Source organism: Haematobia irritans, chromosome 5, assembly GCF_050003625.1.
Source record: "Haematobia irritans isolate KBUSLIRL chromosome 5, ASM5000362v1, whole genome shotgun sequence".
In the NCBI taxonomy this organism is placed as follows: domain Eukaryota; kingdom Metazoa; phylum Arthropoda; class Insecta; order Diptera; family Muscidae; genus Haematobia; species Haematobia irritans.
The window spans coordinates 33,653,743-33,676,947 of NC_134401.1; the positions used below are offsets into that span (position 1 = coordinate 33,653,743).

The 23,205-nt window shown below is 31.3% G+C and overlaps 1 protein-coding gene across 10 annotated transcripts in view; it reads right to left on the reverse strand.

The window, feature by feature from the left end:
• mbl (splicing regulator muscleblind) overlaps nt 1-23,205 on the reverse strand; it is a 318,509-nt gene that overhangs the window by 213,385 nt on the left and 81,919 nt on the right. Inside the window, exon 1 of one of the 10 annotated variants that reach the window (XM_075313795.1) lies at nt 7,023-7,075. The exons of the other annotated variants lie outside the window; for them this stretch is intronic. The gene's annotated coding sequence lies outside the window, so the exon portion shown is untranslated. Of the gene's footprint in view, nt 1-7,022; nt 7,076-23,205 lie in introns of those variants that run through there. 10 annotated transcript variants of the gene reach the window in all.

A 23,205-nucleotide genomic window follows, 5' to 3' on the forward strand; every position in this document is an offset into this window, starting at 1 on the left:
CATAAAAGGCTAGAAAAATTTTATCTGGGTATAGTGACACTGGCAAGTCCATATGGCACACGAGTGTCTGGCTCAAACATGAATAATAAAAATTAATTCCAATATGGGACACGCGACTGAATTGTGGCATTATTAACACACACACACACAATCGCATTCAAACTTATCAAAGGGGGGTCCTTAGTCCAATGAATGAAAACAACAACAGCAGCAATAACGAAAAAGAAATTATTCCCAACTAGGACATCTCAATTTGTGTAATTCCCCCTGACATAAGCCAAAATAGAAAAAAAAAAACGATAAAGGGGTGATATTTCGAATTTTTGAGGTTAAAAGGTTAACACATAAGAGGTGTCCCATAACACAATATTAGCCTAGTATACAATTAGTAACCTTTTTCCGGACATTTGTCCACAACACGATCATAGATGATGGTCTGTTGATGAAGTGTTTGACTAAATATTTGCTATTTGATATTTATTTTTGTTTTGGTGAGACCTCGAAAAAGGTTTTGAATTGACTTTAAAGCAACAAGAAAACTTGTTTGTTTTAAAGCAGGTTTTTCTTCTTTTCATTCTTTACTATTACACTTAACACAATCATTTATACAAAAAAAAATAGTTCACATGACCTTCAAATGTGTTGAGAAAAAAATTATCCTTTTTTATCCCCAAAAAACTATGAAAAAAATAGAAAAGACCAAAGGTTTTAAATTAGCTGAAAAAGATTGTTTATTTGTTTTTCGAATAAAAAGCAAAAAAAAGCGGGAAACTTTAATGGATTTTTTGATAGAACAAAAAATCATCAAACTATTATGACCCGTTTTCTCAAAACGTAACTAGTTTTGACAACAGCTTCCTTTGGGAGATGTTGTTCTAGTTTTGTTCTTTGTTCGTTTGAGAGACCTAAGACTTGATTGATCTTCTAAGAAAGTTGAAAATCCTTTGTAATTAATGGGAAGAGGGAAGAAACATCCCTTTTCTCAGTTGACTTAAATAGTGGTGTGGGATTTGTGCGAAATATTAACCCTTAAATTGGGTACTTAGGTACGTTTATTAAAAAAAGGAAAGCAAAAAGTAACAATCTTTCTAAAGAAGAAATTTGAATAAAAACATTTTTTTTACTTAGGTAATAAGTATATTTTTATAAAATTACTTTAAATTAGTCAACTATTTTTTCTCTATTTATTCAATAAATAGAGAAATTATTTATTCGATAAATTTAAAGTTCACAAGACTACCCCAATTGGCCTACTATCAGCAATTCAGTTGATATATTTGCATACCTTAAGGCGCCACACGCATCCGCTTGAAAACAGTACAATTGTTTTTCTAGAAAAAAGGCTAGTATTATTATATTTTTACTGGAAAAAATATACTGAAATCACTTTTTTCTGGAAAATAGTCTCGCCGACACTTTGTTGTGGAAAAAAATTTCAGAGTTACTTTTTTTGGAAAAAAACGTCTCGCTAACACTTCTTGAAAAAAGTCCCAGAGGAATCTTTTTTCCTGGAAAAATAGTTCAGTCTCTTTTTCTTGAAAAAAAAGGTCGCACAGACATTTTTTTCTGAAAAAAAAGTCTCAAAGACATTTTTTTCGGGAAGAAGTCGCAGTAGAAACTTTTTTCTGAAAAAAGTCTCACATGCAGCTCTTTCTGAAAAAAGTCTCGACGACAGATTTTCTGGGAAAAATGCCAACAGACATCTTTACTGGAAGAAGACCCAGAGACACTGTTTCGGTAGGAAGTCTCAAAGACACTTTTTTCTTGAAAAGACCGCTTATTACTGAAAAAAGTCTCACAGACGCTTTTTTCTGGAAAAATACATTTTTAGTTTTGGAAAAAAATCACACACACACACACACTCTTTTATTAAAAAAGATGCACAGACAGTTTTTCGGAAAAAGAACCACCGACACTTTCTTGAAAACAAGTCTCACAGACATCGTTTTCTGAACAAAAGCTTCAGACACTTTTTTCTGGGAAAGGTCCCACAAAAACTTTTTTTGGGACAAAAAAAGTCGATCAGACAATTTTTTTGGAAACAAGGCTCACAAACACTTTTCTGGGAAAAAGTCTCACAGATAGTTTTTCTGCAAAAAAAGTCTCACAGGCACATTTTTCTGCAAAAAAAGTCACACTGATACTTTTCTGCAAAATATTCTCTCAGACACTTTTTTATGCAAAAAAGTCTCACAGACCCTTATTTCTGAGAAAGTCTCACAGATACTTTTTTCTGAAAAAAATGTATCACAAACAATTTTTTTCTGGGAAAGGTCTCACAGACATCGTTTTCTGCAAAAACAGTCCTACAGACACTTTTTCTTGAAAAAAAAAGTCTCACGAACACTTTTTTCTGGAAAAAGTCTCACAGACATTTTTTTTCTGGAAAGGTCTCACAAACAATTTTTTTCTCCAAAAATAGTCTCACAGACACTTTTTCTGAAAAAAGTCTTACAGGCACTTTTTCTGGAAAAAGTCCCACAAACACTTTTTTCGAAAAAAGTCTCACAAAAACTTTTTTTTTGGAAAAAAGTAGCACAGGCAATTTTTCTGGAAAAAACACTATTCTGGGAAAAATGCCGAAAGACATCTTTACTGGAAAAAGACCCAGAGACACTGTTTCGGTAGGAAGTATCAAAGACCCTTTTTTCTTGAAAAAAAGTCTCGCAGAGGCTTATTACTGAAAACAGTTTCACAGACGCTTTTTTCTGGATAAAAGTCTCAAATACAAAAACAGTCTCTCAGGCACTGTTTTGCTGAAAAACAGTCTCACAGAAAATTTTTTTCACGAAAAGGTCTCAAAGACACTTTTTCTGAAAAAAAGTCCCACAAACTCTTTTTCTGGAAAAAGTCTCACAGACACCACTGAAGAAAGGTCTCAAAGACACCTTTCGCTACAAAAAAGTCTCACAGACCATTTTTTCTGGAAAGGGTCTCACAGACAGTTTTTCTAGACAAAAGTCTCTCTTTTTCTGGAAAAAAGTCTTACAAACAATTTTTTTCTGGAAAAGGTCTCACAGACACTTTTTTCCGCAAAAAAGTCTCACAGACATTTTTTTCTGCAAAAGGTCTCACAGACACTTTTTCTGCAAAAAAGTCTCACAGACAATGTTTTTTTGAAAAAGGTCTCACATACGCTTATTTTGGAAAAAAATCAGAGACAATTTTTCTTGAAAAAAGTCTCACAAACACTTTTTCCGGGAAAAAGTCTCGCATACAATTTTTTCTCGGAAAAGGTCTCACAGACAAAATTTTTTGAAAAAACATTCTCACAGAGACTTTTTCTGGACAAAAGTCTTACAGACAATTTTTTCTGGAAAAGGTCTCACAGACACTTTTTTCTGCAAAAAGTCTCACAGAAATTTTTTTCTGGAAAAGGTCCCACAGGCACTTTTTCTGTAAAAAAGTCTCACAGACAATTTTGTCTGGAAAAGGTCTCACAGACACTTTTTTCTGCAAAAAAAATCTCACAAACAATTTTTTCACAGATACACAGATACAGAAAAAAAGTATCACAGTGACTGTGAGACACTTGTTTGGTCTCACGGACAATTTTTTCTGCAAAAACAGTATTTTCTGGAAAAAAGTTTCAAACCACTTTTTTTGAAAAAAGTCACAGAGACACTTTTTCAGTAAAAGTCTCATAAACACTTTTTTTGGAAAAAATCTCACAGACACTCTTTCAGCATAAACATTTTTGTTGTGAAAAAATCTGACAAACACTTTTTTGGGAAAAAAGTTTGGGAAAAAGTCTCACAAACACTTTTTTGGAAAAAAAATATCACAGACACCTTTTTCTGCAAAAAAGTCGCACAGACAATGTTTTCTGGAAAAGGTCTCACAGACGCTTATTTTGGGAAAAAAGTCTCAGAGACAATTTTTTCTGGAAAAGGTCTCGCAGACACTTTTTTCTGCAAAAAAGTCTCACAAACATTTTTTTGGAAAAAAAAATAACTGACACCTTTTTCGGCAAAAAGGTCTCACAGACACTTTTTTCTGCAAAAAAGTCTCACAAACATTTTTTTTTGGAAAAAAATATCACAAACACTTTTTCTGGGAAAAAGCCTCACAGACCATTTTTTTCTGGGAAAAGGTCTCACAGACAACATTTTCTCCAAAAACAGTCTCACAGACACTTTTTCCTGAAAAAAGTCTTACAGACATTTTTTTCTGGAAAAGGTCTCACAGACATTTTTTTCTGGGAAAAAGTCTCGCACACAATTTTTCTGGAAAAAGTCTCACAGACACTTTTTTCTGCAAAAAAGTCTCACAGACAATTTTTTTCCGGAAAAGGTCTCACAGACACTTTTTTTCTGGGAAAAAATATCACAGACAATTTTCTTCTGGGAAAAGGTCTCACAGACCACATTTTCTGCAAAAACAGTCTCACAGACACTTTTTCCTGAAAAAGGTCTTACAGACTAGTTTTTTCTGGAAAAGGTCTCACAGACACTTTTTTTCTGGGAAAAAGTCTCATAGACAATATTTTCTGGAAAAGGTCTCACAGACATTTTTTTTCTGCAAAAATGACTCACAAACATTGTTTTTGGAAAAAAATATCACAGACACCTTTTTCAGTAAAAAAGTCTCACAGACAATGTTTTCTGGAAAAGGTCTCACAGACGCTTATTTTGGAAAAAAAAATTCAGAAACAATTTTTCTTGAAAAAATTCTCACAAATACTTTTTCCGGGAAAAAAGTCTCACAGACAATTTTTTTCTGGGAAAAGGTCTCACAGACAAAACTTTCTGCAAAAAAGTCTCACAGACACTTTTTCCTGAAAAAAGTCTTACAAACATTTTTTTTCTGGAAAAGGTCTCACAGACACTTTTTTCTGGGAAAAAGTCTCACAGACAATTTTTTCTGGAAATTTTTTCTTTTTTTTTGCAAAAAAGTCTCACAAATATTTTTTGGAAAAAAATATCACAAACACCTTTTTCTGCAAAAAAGTCTCACAGACAATGATTTCTGGAAAAGGTCTCACAGACGCTTATTTTGGGAAAAAAATTCTCTGAGACAATTTTTCTTGAAAAAGTTGTCACAAACACTTTTTCTGGGAAAAAGTCTCACAGACAAATTTTTTCTAGGAAAAGGTTTCACAGACAACATTTTCTGCAAAAACAGTCCCACAGACACTTTTTCCTGAAAAAAGTCTTACAGACACTTTTTCTGGGAAAAAGTCTCACAGACAATTTTTTTATGAAAAACGTCTCACAGACACTTTTTTCTGTAAAAAGTCTCACCGACACTTTTGCTGGAAAAAAGTCTCACATACACTTTTTTTCTGCAAAAAAGTCTCACAAACAATTTTTTCACAGACACTTTTTCTAGAAAAAAAAAAGTTTCACAGTGTCTGTGAGACACTTGTTTGCTGAAAAACGTCTCAAAAACACTTTTTCTGGAAAAAATCTCACTTTTTTTTGGAAAAAAAGTCTTACTGACAATTTTTTTTTTGAAAAATTCTCATAGACACTCTTTTCTGGAAAAGGTCTCACGGAAACTGTTTTCTGCAAAAAATTTAAAGAGATATTGTTTTCTGAAAAAAAAGAGTCTCACAGCCAAAAGAACAAAAAGGTTGCACAATTATGTAAAAAATTGTCATTAGGATCTTATTTGAAAAAAAAAAAACGGTTTCAACTTTTAATGACAAATTTTATGCAACGTTTTAGAAAGTATAACTCTCATATTGTTTACCCCGATCAAATGGATTTATATGGGGACTAGCTTGGGAAATGAACAAAGATAGACAGACGGACAGATAATTGTCCCAACATTGAACTTTTAAAGTTTCCCGGTAAAAATAATGTGAAGTATAAGTTTATGATACTCTAGGGTCGCATAAGGGTTAATTTTTTTCCATCTATTTTCATTGTCTTTTTTTTTCTAGTTTCTCTATTTTTTTACTCCTTAATTCCTAGCAACCACTGATTAACGAGAATTCTTTGTCTAGGGAAGTTATTAGAAGTATAGATGTTTTATATATGGAGAGAAAAAGAAAGCCATATATCTACATACATACTCGTATATAGAGACACTGAAAACTAGTATTTAACATCAAATGTGAAGCCAAACCCAAAAGACTGTCTGACTGCAAGAACTACAAATGCAGTTGTTATAAGCTTTGTTTTTGTGTGTTTTGTGTTTTCTGGTTCTTTTGTTCATGGCTAATCCATGACATCATAAGGATCACGAGGACATTGCCCAGAGATGAGGAAGTGGATGATAGAAGAATGACTTGCGGTCATTTCAATAAAGTCCTTGTGCATCAACACATTTTTCCCCATTTCAAAGTTGTTAATCAACTAACAAACAGGCTTGCCGGCAAAGCAAATCGAAAGCTAACAGACCAATACAAATGAAAAGAAAAAAATAAGCAAACACACACACACACATATATATTTATTTTGAGGATTAAAGTATGAGATCATGATGAATGAGTACGAGTACCAGAGATTGAATACAAAAAATGTATGAGGTATGTGTAAATGAATGAGCTTCAATAATTTTTCTATTTTTTTGTTGTTGTTATTGTTGTTTTTGTTTACTTATAATAAACTGTGTGTTAATAATGATTTTAATGACCATAATAGTTTAGATGATTGTGATCCTTATGGATCCATTTGTTTGTATCTCTTTCATTTTATTGCCTTAATGTTCCCATTTATTTCATATTTCATTTACAATTCATGACCCACCACCTATCCCCCCACCCCTCTCTACCGATCCAGTGGTCATGTCTAATTGCAAAATTGTGAGAAAAAAACTATAGCTTGTAGGAATGAATCGAGGGGATTTAATGGAAACCTGTTTGATTGAAAACTTTGTTGGATTTTTTATTCCAACATCACTAATAAACAAATGCTTAACTAATTGAAAAAAAACTAACTGCTGAGTAAAACGGCTACAAAGCAAATTAATGATTTTTGCCTGAGCTAAAAAAAAGGAAATTGATGCTTTAATTATAGCCTTACGGATACGGATATCGTTTACTTGTATAAAAGTAGTTTATAATTTGAACTTACAATAGATGCATAGGAGGATTTGTTTAAAGGAAGATTTATTCTTTTGTAATTACCTGAAATGAAAACAAAAAGAGAGAGAATAATTAATTTACATGTTTTTCATTATGCTTGGATATTTAGAAGTATTTTTTTATAGAAGCAAATAAGCTTAAGCTTACAAAGGTAAATAATTTTATGCATAAATGATAAAGGAATTTAAAATATTTCATAAGAGATAACAAATGGAAGAGAAATTAATACAAAGTTTCTGAGAAATGCACCATCTTGAAGCTCAGAAATAAGTCTAAAAAACAATATATAATAATAACTAAAACAAATTAATTTAATTCAAATAAGATTTTTTATTTTATTTAATGAAACAAGACAAGTAGCCAGTTAACGATTTAGGGTGAATGAGCAACAATTCAAAGGACCATGCAAAAAAAAAAAATAAATATGATTTTAGGATGAAATTATTATTTATTTATTTTTTTTTAAAACTCGGTTATATAAAAATTTAGTTTATTGGTAAAAAAAAGCTTTGTTATTAGCAACTAATTTTTTATATTTACGAGGGCGGTTCGGAAACTTCTTAGCCTATCAATGAAAGAGAATAGTTAGTTTTTCAAAAATATTTTTATTTTTCAATAAAATCTCCTGAAACTTCAATACACTTAGACCAACGCTTTTCTAGCAATTCTATCCCTTGATTAAAATAGTTTTCTTCAAGGTCTTCAAAATAGTGGTTTACAACTGTTATTGCTTCTTCATTTGAGGTAAAACGCTTACCAGCAAGGATTTTTTTTAGATTTGGGAACAAGTAAAAGTCACTGGGAGCTAAATCAGGAAAATAAGGTGTTGGACGCCCACTACGTGGTTCATCTTCAATGCTAGTACGACCACGTTTAAATTCAGCAACCCAATTTTTTGCTGTTGCATATGAAGGAGCACTTTCACCTAACACATTCACCATATCATTATGACTTTCTTGTCCCGATAAACCATTTTTATGTAAATATTTAATGACAGCACGCATTTCTATTTTTTCAATTGTAAACAAATTGCGGATGCGTCTTCTTTGATCACATATTTCTATATGAATGAGTTGCCAGATCGAAACAAAATTTAACATGTGTTCATAACAGAGATGGAAGTTTCCAAAACACTTAACTTTTTTTTGGTTACACCGCGCTTTTTGTGCTAGGCCAAGAAGTTTCCGAACTGCCCTCGTATTTTCATAATTTATTATGATTTTGTAATAAATGTGATATTGTAATAAATAAATTAAATTTAAACAAATCAAATAAATTTAATTCCCATCAGTAATATCATATAACTCGGACAAACTACTGTTCCTATGCAAAATAATTGGTATTTAATTTAATATTATTTGTATTATCTATTTTTATTTAATATTATTTATTTTTAAATTTAATTGAATTTAATAGAACCAAAATGAATTTGCAAATACAAATGCAAGATCCCGAAGAAAAGAGCAATTGTTGTAAGGACGATTGAAAAAAAAAAAATGCCCAAGGATCAAAAGGTAATTTATTTAATTTAATTCATTTTAATTTCTTAAAACGTAGATATGAACTCGAATTATATTATTGAGACAAAGATTACGATCTAACTTTTTTATTCCATAGAAATTCGATTGGATAACATTGAATTATTTTTTATACCCTCCACCATAGGATGGGGGGGTATATTAACTTTGTCATTCCGTTTGTAACACATCGAAATATTGCTCTTAGACCCCATAAAGTATATATTCTGGGTCGTGGTGACATTCTGAGTCGATCTAAGCATGTCCGTCCGTCCGTCTGTTGAAATCACGCAAACTTCCGAAGGAAACAAGCTATAGACTTGAAATTTGGCACAAGTAGTTGTTATTGAAGTAGGTCGGATGGTATTGCCAATGGACCATATCGAATCACTTTTACGTATAGCCCCCATATAAACTGATCCCCAGATTTGCCTCTAAGAGAAGCATATTTCTTCCGATCTGGCTCAAATTTGGTACATGGTGTTGGTATATGGTCTCTAACAACCATGCCCAAATTGGTCCATATCGGTCCATAATTATATATAGCCCCCATATAAACCGATCCCCAGATTTGGCTTGCGGAGCAAATTTCATCCGATCCGGCTGAAATTCGGTACATGGTGTTGATATATGGTCTCTAACAACCACGCAAAAATTGGTCCACATCGGTGTATAATTATATATAGCCCCCATATAAACTGATCCCCAGATTTGGTTTGCGGAGCCTCTAAGAGAACCATATTTCTTCCGATCTGGCTCAAAATTTGGTACATGGTCTTGATATATGATCTCCAACAACCACGCAAAAAGTGGTCCATATCGGTCTATAATTATATATAGCCCCCATATAAACCGATCCCCAGATTTGACCATCCGATCCGGTTGAAATTGGGTACGTGGTGTTAGTATATAGTCTCTAAACCGATCCCCAGATTTAACCTCCGGAGCCCCTTGGAGGAGCACAACTCATCCGATCTGGCTGAAATTTGGTACGTGGTGTAAGTATATGGTCTCTAACAACCATGCCAAAATTGGTCCACATTGGTCCATAGTTATATATTGCCCCCATATAAACCGATACCCATATTTGGCTTGCGGAGCCTCAAAGAGAAGCAAATTTCATCCGATCCGGTTGAAATTTGGTACGTGGTGTAAGTATATGGTCTCTAACAACCATGCCAAAATTGGCCCTTAGCGGTCTATAATTATATATAGCCCCCATATAAACCGATCCCCAGATTTGGCCTGCGGAGCCTCAAAGAGAAGCAAATTTCATCCGATCCGGTTGAAATTTGGTACATGGCGTTGATATATGGTCTCCAACAACCACGCAAAAATTGTTTCATATCGGTCCATAATTATATATATGGGGGCTAAACCGATCCCCAGATTTGGCTTGCGGAGCCTCAAAGAGAAGTAAATTTCATCCGATTCGAAGAGAAGCAAATTTCATCCGATTCGGTTGAAATTTGGTACATGATGTTCGTATGTGGTCTCTAACAACCATGCATAAATTGGTCCACATCGGTTCATATAAACCGATCCCCGGATTTGAATTGCGGAGCCTCAAAGAGAAGCAAATTTCATCCGATCCGGCTGAAATTTTGTACATGACGTTGGTATATGGTTTCTAACAACCACGCAAAAATTGATCCATATCGGTTTATAATTATATATAGCCCCCATATAAACCGATCCCCAGATGTGACCTCCGGAGCCTCTTTGGGGAGCAAAATTCATCCGATCCAGTTGAAATTTGGTACGTGGTGTTAGTGTATGGTCTCTAACAACCATGCCAAAATTGGTCCATATCTTTCTATAGTTATATATAGCCGATCGCTAATTACACAATCGCCAAAAATAATCTACCAAAATTTTATTTCTATAGAAGATTTTGTCAAAATTTTATTACTATAGAAATTTTTATCAAAATTTTATATCTATAGAAAATTTTGTCAAAATTTTATTTTTATAGAAAATTTTGTCAAAATTTTATTTCTATAGAAAATTTTATCAAAATTCTATATCTATAGAAAATTTTGTCAAAATTTTATTTCTATAGAAAATTTTGTCAAAGTTTTATATCCATAGAAAATTTTGCCAAACTGAATTATACACGTATTTAGTCGGCCTTTTTTGTTTAATATTTACCCCTTATGGGCTAACTTACAATTTAGAATGCGGTGTTCATAAATTTTAAGATCGATTGTGGATGACAGTCTGTAGTAGAAGTTTCTACGCAATCCATGGTGGAGGGTACATAAGATTCGGCCTGGCCGAACTTACGGCCGTATATACTTGTTATTATTAATTAAGGAGATCCACTGATCGAAGGATCATTTTAACAAATATTGCAAAAAACCGAAAGTATAGTTTTAGAATCGAATGCATTCGTTGTGAAAATCTAGTTTTAAAAACATTGTGTTTTCTAAGTAATAACCCAGCAAAAAATAATTGTAAATTTGGAAGCAGTAAAATTATAGTGTCCATACTGTACGCACTACTTTTCCTCACAACATTTTCAGTGCAGAATACAGCGCTTCCCTCTACACATATAAGACGAAGAACGTACTTAAAATATGTAAATAATGGTGAGCTGAGTAGCACTAGGGTAAGCGGGTGCTTCGTCTCTCGCTTACAAGGTTGCACTCCTCCTAAAGAGGAGTTGTTTGTGTATTTTATCACGACTTATTTCGAACTTTGTGGCAAGTTATGATTTCATGCTCTCCACATCCATATTTTATGCTTTTGAAAGCGTTGAATTTCATACATAGAAGAAGCGCATTTAAGTGGGACATTTCTTTATTAATTCATCGATGAATTCCTTGCAAGGGTAAGTGCTGCTTGAATTTTCTTCCTTAACCAAGCTGCTGAAAATTTAGCAAGTTTTTAGCTGGGAAGCACCTTTTCTAGTCTCCAGAAGTATCCAAAATTTTTTTTACTAAGTAAGCAGGAATTTTTGGAAGGTCGTTTGTTACACTCTTTATTTCTTTTCTCTAGTCCATTGTCAGTAAGATGTAAAATCCTACCTTAATATCAGAAAATCATTTCGCTTGAGTGCATAGCTTTAAATATAAATAAATCCAGTAAAACCTATTTTTTATACATTCTCCATATTGTAATAAACCAGGACCTTTTTTTTGTCTTTGTCTAGTATGCCATTATATCTTGATCATGGTCTTAACCGCTGTCATACCAACGTATATAACCACAAAATAGAAAAGCCATCTCAATTGGAAATTTATCCTTGCTTCCCCCCTCCCTATGGCTGGCTACCAAGGTAAGTAAACAATTGTTAAACAATCGTGAAAGTAAAGTTAAACACTTATGTATAGTGTAGCACACACTTTTCGAGGCTTCGAGGAGGGCAGGACCCTATTTCGTATTTTGTTTTTGGAAAACCATCATCAGCAGGCAGTCATGTGACTGCAAACTACCAGATTTTATTTTTTCTCTCGCTCAATAATAAATACGAACAAAACCAGGATACGTGACTTTTTGCGGTTTGTTAGGATTTATTTTTATTGTCTTTTGGCGTTGGGTTTCATTGTCCCATTTGTGAATGAATGAACGAATGAGTGTCGAAAGTGTCGCTCATTCCAAGAACTGTGTGTTATTAAATTCAAACAAACAACAAAATCTTGGCAAAACTGTCAACGCGCTCGTTTGCAGCAAGGCCAGGTCGCCCAAAAGGATGAGAGAGAGAAGTAACTTTACCATCACCCATCTATGACCCCATTGCCATATCTCCTTAGCCCCTTAGATGGGCGTTTGACAAAAGTACAAGAAAATGTTTAATAAATAAGGATTCCTATTTGTAATGCACACTTAAATAGATCCTTGTTTGGGGTGAGTGCTGTGTGTGTGTAATGTGACAAAAACATAATGAAATCCAACGAAATAAAACGAAAAGTTCCTGAATCCTTGAGTGAGTCATGTAGAAAGCGATTTCAAAAGGAATTGAATTGATAACAATGGATGGATGGCATACGGGGATAACATATTGATGGCAAAGTTAAAAGGAGATTTAGTGTGACATCAAATGGTTTTAATGGTTATGTCGTGTTAGTCAAAAGGAAACGTTTTAAAAATTAATGCCTTATTTGGACGTTATAGACTGGAATGGTAAATATTAGAGACAATTGTATTGGGTAGTAAGGGTAAAATAATTGCTTAGCAGAGAATATAAAACTGGGGAATTAGTGTTAGAATAATTTAAGATAGAGGAGAAAAACAAAAAAAAAAAGTTTGCAGGAAAAATGGTGTTCAGATAATGAATTTATATTAAAAATGTATTGAAATTTGTTATACAGATTTGAAAGAAAGATTTCACATCTATATGAACCTAAAAAAATTTAAATTTAAAAAATCATACAAACAAAATTTATATTTTATCAAACAAGTTTTCCATCCATGGATGGAGACAGCAATCCAGAAAAAAATAAAAAAAAATATCCATGCCCACATAAATTGCTCGCACAATTCGCACTGTATCCAACACCCCAGAGCAACAACGACAACAACAAAAATATGTATCAGCCACACGCCGCCCATTGACAAATAAGCAGACATACTCCATACTCATAGTGCACGACATTTGATCTTTTGAGTGCAATGCTTTAAATTCTCTATAAAATTTTTTAAAATTGTTAAACATTCTTTTAACCACGCCGCAACCATCTCCCCGGTCTCTTTCTTTGTTGACTGCCTTGTGGTGCGTAGAAAACGTAAAAAATGCCAACAATTTTACAACAAGGCCTTATAACAGTGGCAGGAAGATGGGTAGCTTGTATGGTATAATAAAAAAAAAAAAACAAAAAATCAGCAGATACAGAGGAATTGACAAAAGACACTAAATGAAGTCATAACGAATTAAATTTACCCACTGAGACAATTGAAAGACAAAACTGTCAGAAAATAATAACAAATTTGCAAATATAAATGCTAGACAGATGTGAAAGGGGAGCAAAAATAAAATCAACTAGTCGAAGGGCCATTACAAAAATAATGTATGGAGGAAATTGGAGTATAGTTTTAGGATAAAATAATAATTTTATATTTAAATCGATTTTATTTATATAAACTCAATAATAGAAAAATTCGTATAGGATCCAAGACAAAATCAACAATTCGAAGGACCATTTTAAAAAAATTTTGCAGCAAATAGGAGTATACCTTTGTACCATTTACGTAAAAAAAGACTCAATAAATAAATAAATAAATAATGTATGACGGAAATTGGAGTATAGTTTTAGGATCAAGTAATATTTCTTATTTAAATCGATTTTGTTTATATAATCTCAATAATAGAAAAATTCGTATAGTATCCAAGACAAAATCAACAAGTCGAAGGACCATTTAAAAAAAAAATTTGCAGAAAATAGGAGTATACCTTTAGGATCAAATGCAAATTTTAATTTCAACTACAACGATCTTTATTGACTAGCAACGATGCAAGCTAGCACATAGCTTCCACATTATAGGAATCTCAACAATGTTCACAACTTTTGTTCAATATAGCTGAACATATTTCTAATTAATTTAAAGCATCCCATAAAAAATCATAACGAATAAAATTTACCTATTGAGGCAATTGAAAAACAAAATTTTAAGAAATTAAAAATAAATTTGCAAATGTTAATACTAGAATGATGGGAAAAGAAAAAGAGAGGAAAAGCCAAATCAAGGACTTACTTTTTTTTTAAATTGCAGTATAATTTTAGGGTGGGAAAAAATTAAGAAATTGGAGTCTATTTTAGGATGATATTCAAAAGCAATATCCTGGAATTATTTTGGCTTCTATTACTGGAGAGCAAAGTCACTAATCAAAGGACTAATTTTTTTAAGAAATTGCAGTATAATTTTAGGGTGGAAAAAAATTAATAAATTGGAGTCTACTTTTAGGATGATATTCAAAAGCAAATTCCTAGAATTATTTTGGCTTCTTTTACTGGAGAGCAAAGTCACTAATCAAAGGACTTACTTTTTTTTTAAATTGCAGTATAACTTTAGGGTGGAAAAATTAAGAAATTAGAGTCTACTTTTAGGATGATATTCAAAAGCAATACCCTAGAATTATTTGGCTTTCATAAACCAAACGCCATTGTAAGTGGATGAGTGGATCGGATATTTCCTTCTTCTTTAATGTAGGGCATTCAAGGTATCGAAGAACCATTAGAATTATTATGTAGAAATGTGAAGTATAGTTTTAGGATCAAATAATAATTTTGAATCACAATCATTTTTATTCATATGAAAGGATTAAAGATTTTTGATGGAAAAGTGCTAAAAGAGAAGTATATAAAGATAAAATCAACAAGTCGTAGGACCATTTCAAACAATGCAGCAGGAAATAGGAGTATACTTTTAGGATCAAATGACAATATTGATTTGCACTACAACGGTATTTGTTTATGAAAAGACGGGCAACGATACAAAAATGTCACAAACCAACAAAACTAATTTGCAAATAAATATACTAGAAGGGTGCCAAAAGGGAAGGGAGCAAAATCATACAGTCGAAGGACCATTAAAAATATAGTGTATGCAATTGGAGTATAGTTTTAGGACCAAACAATGAGCAATCGATTTTAACTTTGCAGATTTAAGCGATAAAAAGGGAAGATAGCTAAGATAATATAATCTAGTCGAAGGACCATTTTTAAAAATTGTGACAGAAAATAGGTAAATACTTTAAGTTTTAGGATCAATTTTGATTACACACAAAAAAACTTTTATTAGATTCAATCACAAAATTGATCCAAAAGGGAGCCAACGTGGTGCAATGGTTAGCATGCCCGCCTTGCATACACAAGGTCGTGGGTTCGATTCCTGCTACGACCGAACACCAAAAAGTTTTTCAGCGGTGGATTATCCCACCTCAGTAATGCTGGTCACATTTCTGAGCGCTTCAAAGCTTCTCTAAGTGGTTTCACTGCAATGTGGAACGCCGTTCGGACTCGGCTATAAAAAGGAGGTCCCTTGTCATTGAGCTTAACATGGAATCGGACAGCACTCAGTGATAAGAGAGAAGTTCACCAATGTGGTATCACAATGGAATGAATAGTCTAAGTGAGCCTGATACATCGGGCTGCCACCTAACCTAACCTAATGTTTTAATTGAAATGTCTTCAAACACGAAAATGATAGTGTCAATCACAGTTTTAATTGAGCATCAAAACAATACTTGATTAAAAAATTAATTGATTTCATTAGCAAATTTCAATTAATTTTTTAATTGATTCAATTAAATTTTTAATTGATGTTAATTCAAATAATTTTTTAACGCTATACTATATTTCAATCACTTTCTATGACTATTTTTAATCCTTTTTAGTTTGATTAAAAAAATCATAGTTTCACAATTTGCCTATATATTCCACATGCCAATTAGGAACTTAACTACAGGAAACTTTTCAGTTAAAGTTAACAGGAGAAAAGATAATTGAAATTTATTTTTAACGGAGCTACAAGAAAATGGCCATTAATATTTCTAGTTTGATTGAAAAGTGAATAGTATCAATTATTTTTTTAATTGAAAAAGTTTTCAACTTCAATCAACTTTTTAATTGGGAATATTTTGGTGATTTTTTTTTCTGCGTACAATTAAAACAGAATTTATTAATGATATAGGGCTTCAAATTGCTTCCTGATTTGAGGATACTCTACCCCAATAAAGACAAAAAAATTAAAAATCAACTACTCGAAGGACCATTTAAAATTTTTAAATTAATTAATTTTTACCTTTATTGTAAAATTCACCAGTATAACTTTTTTGAACAAAATGAGATATAATAATTTTCTGCATAATTCATAACTTATCATAATAGAAAAGCAATAGCGAAATAAATTGCTCGAAAAAGCATTTTTTGCTATTGAGAAATTTAGATATAAATTTTTTGACAAAAATAATTTAATTAAATTTTAAAATATATTATTATACGGATTGTTATATTATGGTAGAAATCACAACTATAATAAATTTGAACTATGTGATCTACATGTATGATAAATTAAATTCCCGAAATATTTCTGATTACTTTATGACTTGTTTCACTGCTGGAGAAATTAACGTATTTATATTTCGAAGAATAAAATTCCACTTTAGCAAAACATATTATTTACATTGAGAGATTACTCGTAATATACTAGCCAATATTTACGTATTGTCTCAAAACCATGATAACTTTAAATTATATCGAGAGACCTAGACTACGATAGGTTTAAGTAGATTCCCGAATCATATCTAACTGCAGGTCATGACCCCATGAAAATTTTCAATTGTGGTTTATACTTCCAGTAATATACCTGGTAACATTTCTGATTAATTCATACCTTCTTTTGCTGGAGAGCAAAGTCACTAATCAAAGGATTAATTTTTTTTAGAAATTGCAGTATAATTATAGGGTTGAAAAAAATTAAGACATTGGAGTCTACTTTTAGGATGATATTCAAAAGCAATATCCTGGAATTATTTTGGCTTCTTTTACTGGAGAGCAAAGTCACTAATCAAAGGACTTACTTTTTTTTAATTGCAGTATAATTTTAGGGTGGAAAAAAAATTAAGAAATTGGAGTCTACTTTTAGGATGATATTCAAAAGCAGTATCCTGGCATTACTTTGGCTTCTTTTACTGGAGAGCAAAGTCACTAATCAAAGGACTTACTTTTTTTTAAAAATTGCAGTATAATTTTAGGGTGGGAAAAAATTAAGAAATTGGAGTCTACTTTTAGGATGACATTCAAAAGCAATATCCTGGAATTATTTTGGCTTGCATAAGCCAAACGCCATTGCCAGTGGCATGTGGATGAGTGTATCGGATATTTCCTTCTTCTTTAATGTAGGGCATTCACAAGCCCACAGAATAAGAAAACAATTTTGCAACACACTCTAATTTATAGACTGGATGTCAGACATGTGCGTGCTATAGACAATATTTTGTAGGATTGTTTCTTTATTTTTTTGTTTTGTCTTGCTCTCGACATGTTGCAACCAACTAAAAATAAAGAAGGCGAAAAATTAAAGAAGACTCAACTATAATGAGCAACATTCAACAGCAGTAATGGTAATGATGAAGAAACAGCAAAATTTCCCCCCTTGATTTGGTTGAGTATTGGCGAATTTCAAAAGAGGATAAAAGATATCGTTGTGGTCTGGGGTTGGGGATGAAAATCATAGCTGACGATGATAACTTAAGGCTGTAAAAATTAATTGACTTTTGTTGGAGTTTAACATCGATGGAAAATGAAAAGGACGACTATGATGATGTCATTCTTCTAGAGATGACATAATACCAAGAAAACGATGTCATTTGTAATTTAGTGAAACGAATTATAATGATTTGAATATTTTTAATGAGATTCCCAATACGCAAGCAAAGCTATCAAGAAGAACATTTGCCATTTATCAAAAAAAAAAACTAAAATTTGGCCAAGAATGACTCATCACCTTGTTTCGATTTTGGTCTTTTGGTACGTTTTTGTTTCGATTCTTGTATAAAAACGTCAGCAGCTGAGTGTCAATCATAAATAAACAAACGGAGCGCAACCAATGACGACGTCAACAACTAACACACACCATACGTTGCAGATATGTCAAAAATCCTCTAGTTTTTGTTTGTTTTTGTTTTAATTTTGTAACTTAATTTTGCCAACATATTGCCAAAGCGAAGAAATGTCTTTCAACTGTTATGAGTACGAATTTTAGCAGATGTTAATAAAAAACGAAAATGTCAAAAAACAAAAACAAGCAACCACGCGATTAAATGTGAGTGCTATTTGTAGGGATGCCATGGGGAGAAAAAAGAAATGGTTGCCCGAAATAAAGATCCTATGTAATATGATTTTTATTAATTTTCTAAAACGGGTATTAAACGCAGAGGCTAGAACCCAAGGGAATATATGTGAAAGGGATGCCATGTGGAGGAAAAATTATTTCACGAAATAAAGCCTCAATGACATGAAATAAAGCTCCTATGCAATAAGGTCAAAAGAAGGAAATTAAATAAATCTGCAATAATTTTTATTAATTTACTAAAATTTTTATTAAAAAACCGAAAAAATTGAAACCACACCACTATATGTGAGAGGGATGTCATATGGAGAAAAAATTATTCCATGATATTGATCCCCAATGGCAAAAGACCCCAAGGAGGAAATTGTATAATCAAAAAGCAATAGCATAGGTTAGGATGTGATTTAATTTTCTGAAAAAGGGATTTCAATAAACAACGAAATGTCGAAAAACAAAAACATTGGGCGTTATAAAAACGGCTTTATTGTGACAGGAAATAAAGCTCCTAAGAACTAAGGCCCAAAAGAAAGAATTCAATAAATCTTCAATAATTTTTATTATTTTTCTAAAAAGGATATTAAAAATTCGAAAAAAAACAAGAAACCACACGACTATAAGTGAGATGAATGCCATACGGAGAAAAATGTATTCAAAGCAATAAAGCCCCAATGACAACAGACGCCAAGAAGGAAATTGAATAGAAACGCATATCGGTATAGAAAGAAAATGTCGAAAAACCTTGGGTTAAAAATGGAATAATCCAATTGAGTCAAAAATAAGGGACTTTCACTATACTAGCCTAAACTAATCGGCCACTTGAAGAAATGAGGTTCCACTAATAAAGCAATGTCCTTAGAAGAACATTAGATATCCTAAAATACGACTTTATTTTCTCTTACATAAAGTCTCAAATTAAAAAAAATAAATAAAGGCCCAAATTATTTATTTTTTCGTTGTGAAATAAAACTTTAAATTAAAAAAACAATTGTCACTTTTTGAAGTTTTTGATCACATTTTTGTGGTTACCCGTGTAAAATCAGTGACAATTTTTGGGGTATGAAATAAAACGAAAATTAAAATTTATAGAAAATTGAATTTATAGAAAGTTTTTTCAATTTTCAGTTTTGGTCACAATTTTATTACTACAAAAAATTTTCTCAATATTTTATTTCTATAGAATATTTTCTCAAAATTTTATTTCTATAGAAAATTCGCCAAAATTTTATTTCTGTAGAAAATTTGTCAAAATTTGATGTCTACAGAAAATTTTCTCTAAATTTTATTTCTAGAGAAATTTTTTCTAAACTTTATTTTTATAGAAGATTCTATAGAAAGTTTTCTATAGAAAGTTTTCTCAAATTTTTTTCTGTAGAAAATTTTCTCACAATTTTATTTATGTACAAGATTTAGCTAAAATGTTATTTCTATAGAAAATTTGTCAAAATTTGATTTCTACAAAAAAATTTCTTTAATATTTGTTTTTATAGAAATTTTTTTCTAAATTTTATTTATGTCTTGTACATGGCGAAAATTTTATTTCTATCGAAAATTTGTAAAATTTAATTTCTACAGAATATTTTCTCTAAATTTTCTTTCGATTTTTTCTAAATTTTATTTTTATAGAAGATTTGATCAAAATTATATTTCTATATAAAATTTTCTTATAATTTTTCTTTCCGTAGAAAATTTTCTCGAAATTTTATTTATGTAGAAGATTTGGCCAAAATTTTATTTCTATTGAAAATTTGTTCAAAATTTTATTTGTATAGAAAATTTTCTCTAATTCTTATTTATGTAGAAGATTTTGCCAAAATTTTATTTCTATAGTAATTTTTCTCTAAACTTTATTCTTAAAAAAATGTTTCCCTAAATTTTATTTCTATGGAATATTTTCTCAAAATTTTATTTCTATAGAAAAATTGTTAAAAATTTTATTTCTATAAAAAATTTGGTCTAGATTTGATTTCTATAAAAAATTTTTCTCTAAACTTTATTTTTAAGAAAATTTTCTCTAATTTTTATTTCTATAAAAATTTTCTCTAATTTTTATTTCTATAAAAATTTTCTCTAATTTTTATTTCTATATAAAATTTTGTCTAAATTTTATTTCTATAGAAAATTTTGTCTAAATTTTATTTCTATAGAATATTTTGTCTACATTTTATTTCTATAGAAAATGTTTTCAAATTTTATTTCTATACAAAACTTTCTCTAAATGTTATTTCTATAGAAAATTTTCTCCAAATTTAATTTTTTTATAGAAAATTTTCTCTATATTTTATTTCTAGAGAAAATTTGGTAAAAATGTTATCAAATATTTAACATAATTCTATAGAAAATTTATCCGAAATTTTATTTCTATAGAAAATTTTCTTAATATTTAATTTTTGTAGAAGATTTGGCCAAAATTTTATTTCTATAGAAAATTTGGTCAACATTTTATTTATATAGAAAATTTAAGTACCTCATAACTGGAGAGGAAAGTTAGGTTAGGTGGCAGCCCGATGCATCGGGCTCACTTAGACTATTCAGTCCATTGTGATACCACAGTGGTGAACTTCTCTCTTATCACATTCCATATTAAGCTCAATGACAAGGGGCCTCCTTTTTATAGCCGAGTCCGAACGGCGTTCCACATTGCAGTGAAACCACTTAGAAAATCTTTGAAACACTCAGAAATGTCACCAGCATTACTCAGGTGGGATAATTCACTGCTGAAAAACTTTGTGGTGTTCGGTCGAAATACGAATCGAACCCACGAACTTGTGTATGCTAGGCAGGTATGCTAACCATTACACGACGGTGGCTCTCAGCTGAAGAGGAATGTTCTGTTCCAGTGTTCCATTATTGGTAGAAATCTAACCGGTGAAAACCCAGCTGAGGATCACCAAACATTTTCGGCTTCATTTTGAAATTTTAAATCATTGAATGAAATACAGCCACATATATGAGACTTTTATAATTTTTGTTGAGCCTTCATTGTTAATTTTTTCGGACAATTTTTTAGTTTCTCCAATAAACGCCTCAAATAATTAGATTTGGTTATATTTCTTGGCAAGTAAAATAATAAAGCCTTAAAAAATTAAAATGTATTTCACGTCAATATCTCTAACAATATGTTTATTGATTTTCTCAAAAAGATGATATTTCATTTAGGTTTTATTCCGTGGAGCCATATTTCAGGTTCTTGGCAATTTAGGCCCCAAATATGATATTAACTCGTACAATGGAATGTTTGGGATATTATTCATTTATTTTGATTTGAGGTCCATTAAGAGTACAAATATATAAAGAAATCGTTTTGCCACCATTCGCCTGGGTTTGGAGATATAGTAGTAAACGAGTTTGTTTTCCAACCTTTGGTTGTAAAATCATAGGTTTAGGAAATCATTCACCTAATACCATATCCATAGCACTCATATCCATATGTTTAGAAAAAATATCCCCCTCTTTTTCATCAGTATCCCCCTCTGTATCTCCCAAACGGCATCCCTATACCAAATGTCCCTATCCCATATTATGGTCCTATAGCCTTCATTATTATGCCAATGTAATGTCTCATGGTGTTATTACATTTGCCTTACCAATGAAAAACCACTGCAGACATATGACAGCATGAATGTGCTGAATTTAATATAGCCCACTGTGTCTGTTTTGCAAACTCATACTCATATCACTGTGACACTCTGTCTGTGCTGTGTTGAACCAGCAAGCTAGCTAGCTGGTTAACTCACTGTCGCTGTTGCTATTAGAGTTTACAAGAGATCGCAATGACAAATTTATTCTCTTGTAATTATTTTCTTATGTTGAACATACTACCATACAAATGTCGAAAAGAATCGCTAGGATATGGAATAATTATGCAGGGGGGTAAAAGGTAAGAGCCGCGGGTCCTATAGAAAGCTGCAAGCATTCAAAATGTACAACAGCAGATTTGTCGAATTCTTTTGTTAAGACAAGAAATTGGTGGTAATATATTTTCGCCTATAATTAATGAGATTGTAGGAAATTTTGAGTTCATTTGATTACTTTCAGGAATACGAAAAAAAAGTTAATTCAAGCAGAGTATATTTTTAGTTTATTAGCATTAGGGAAAAGGTGAAGAAAACAAAAATTTTGTTCAGAAATAAGGAATATAGGTTGGAGATAAATAAAGAAAGAATTAAATAAATAAGGATTAAATTAAAGGATTTAATTCTCCATGTATGTTTGTAGGAAAATCATTTTTGTTATTCTAGATACTTTGATGTTTGAATTTAGACATGGAGGCATTTCAGTCAATATATGGAAAAAAAACTCTTTTTAAGAATCAATTCAGAGTTTTTATTATAGCTAACAGATCTGAAAAGTTAGGATTCCTCTGGTTGAAAAAAATTTGCCTCTATAAATTGGTATTCCAAGAAAAATCTAGACAAGAAAAAAATTCTAAGAAAACTCAAATCAGTGTTACCGCTATGTCACTTTTGTGGCAAATGTGCAGCTTTTTTAAAGCGATGATACTTTTTTGATGTGCCACAAAATACAACAAAATTTCTTATATAATGAAAATTGGACAAAATTTTCTATAGAAACAAAATTTTGACAACATTTTCTATAGAAATAAAATTTTGACAAAATTTTCGATAGAAATAAAATTTTGACAAAATTTTCTATAGAAATAAAATTTTGACAAAATTTTCTATAGAAATAAAATTTTGACAACATTTTTTTAGAATAAAATTTTGACAATATTTTCTATAGTCATAAAATGTTCACAAAATTTTCCATGGAAACAAAATTTTGACAAAATTTTCTATGGAAATAAAATTTTGACAAAATTTTCGATAGAAATAAAATTTTGACACAATTTTCTATGCAAAAAAA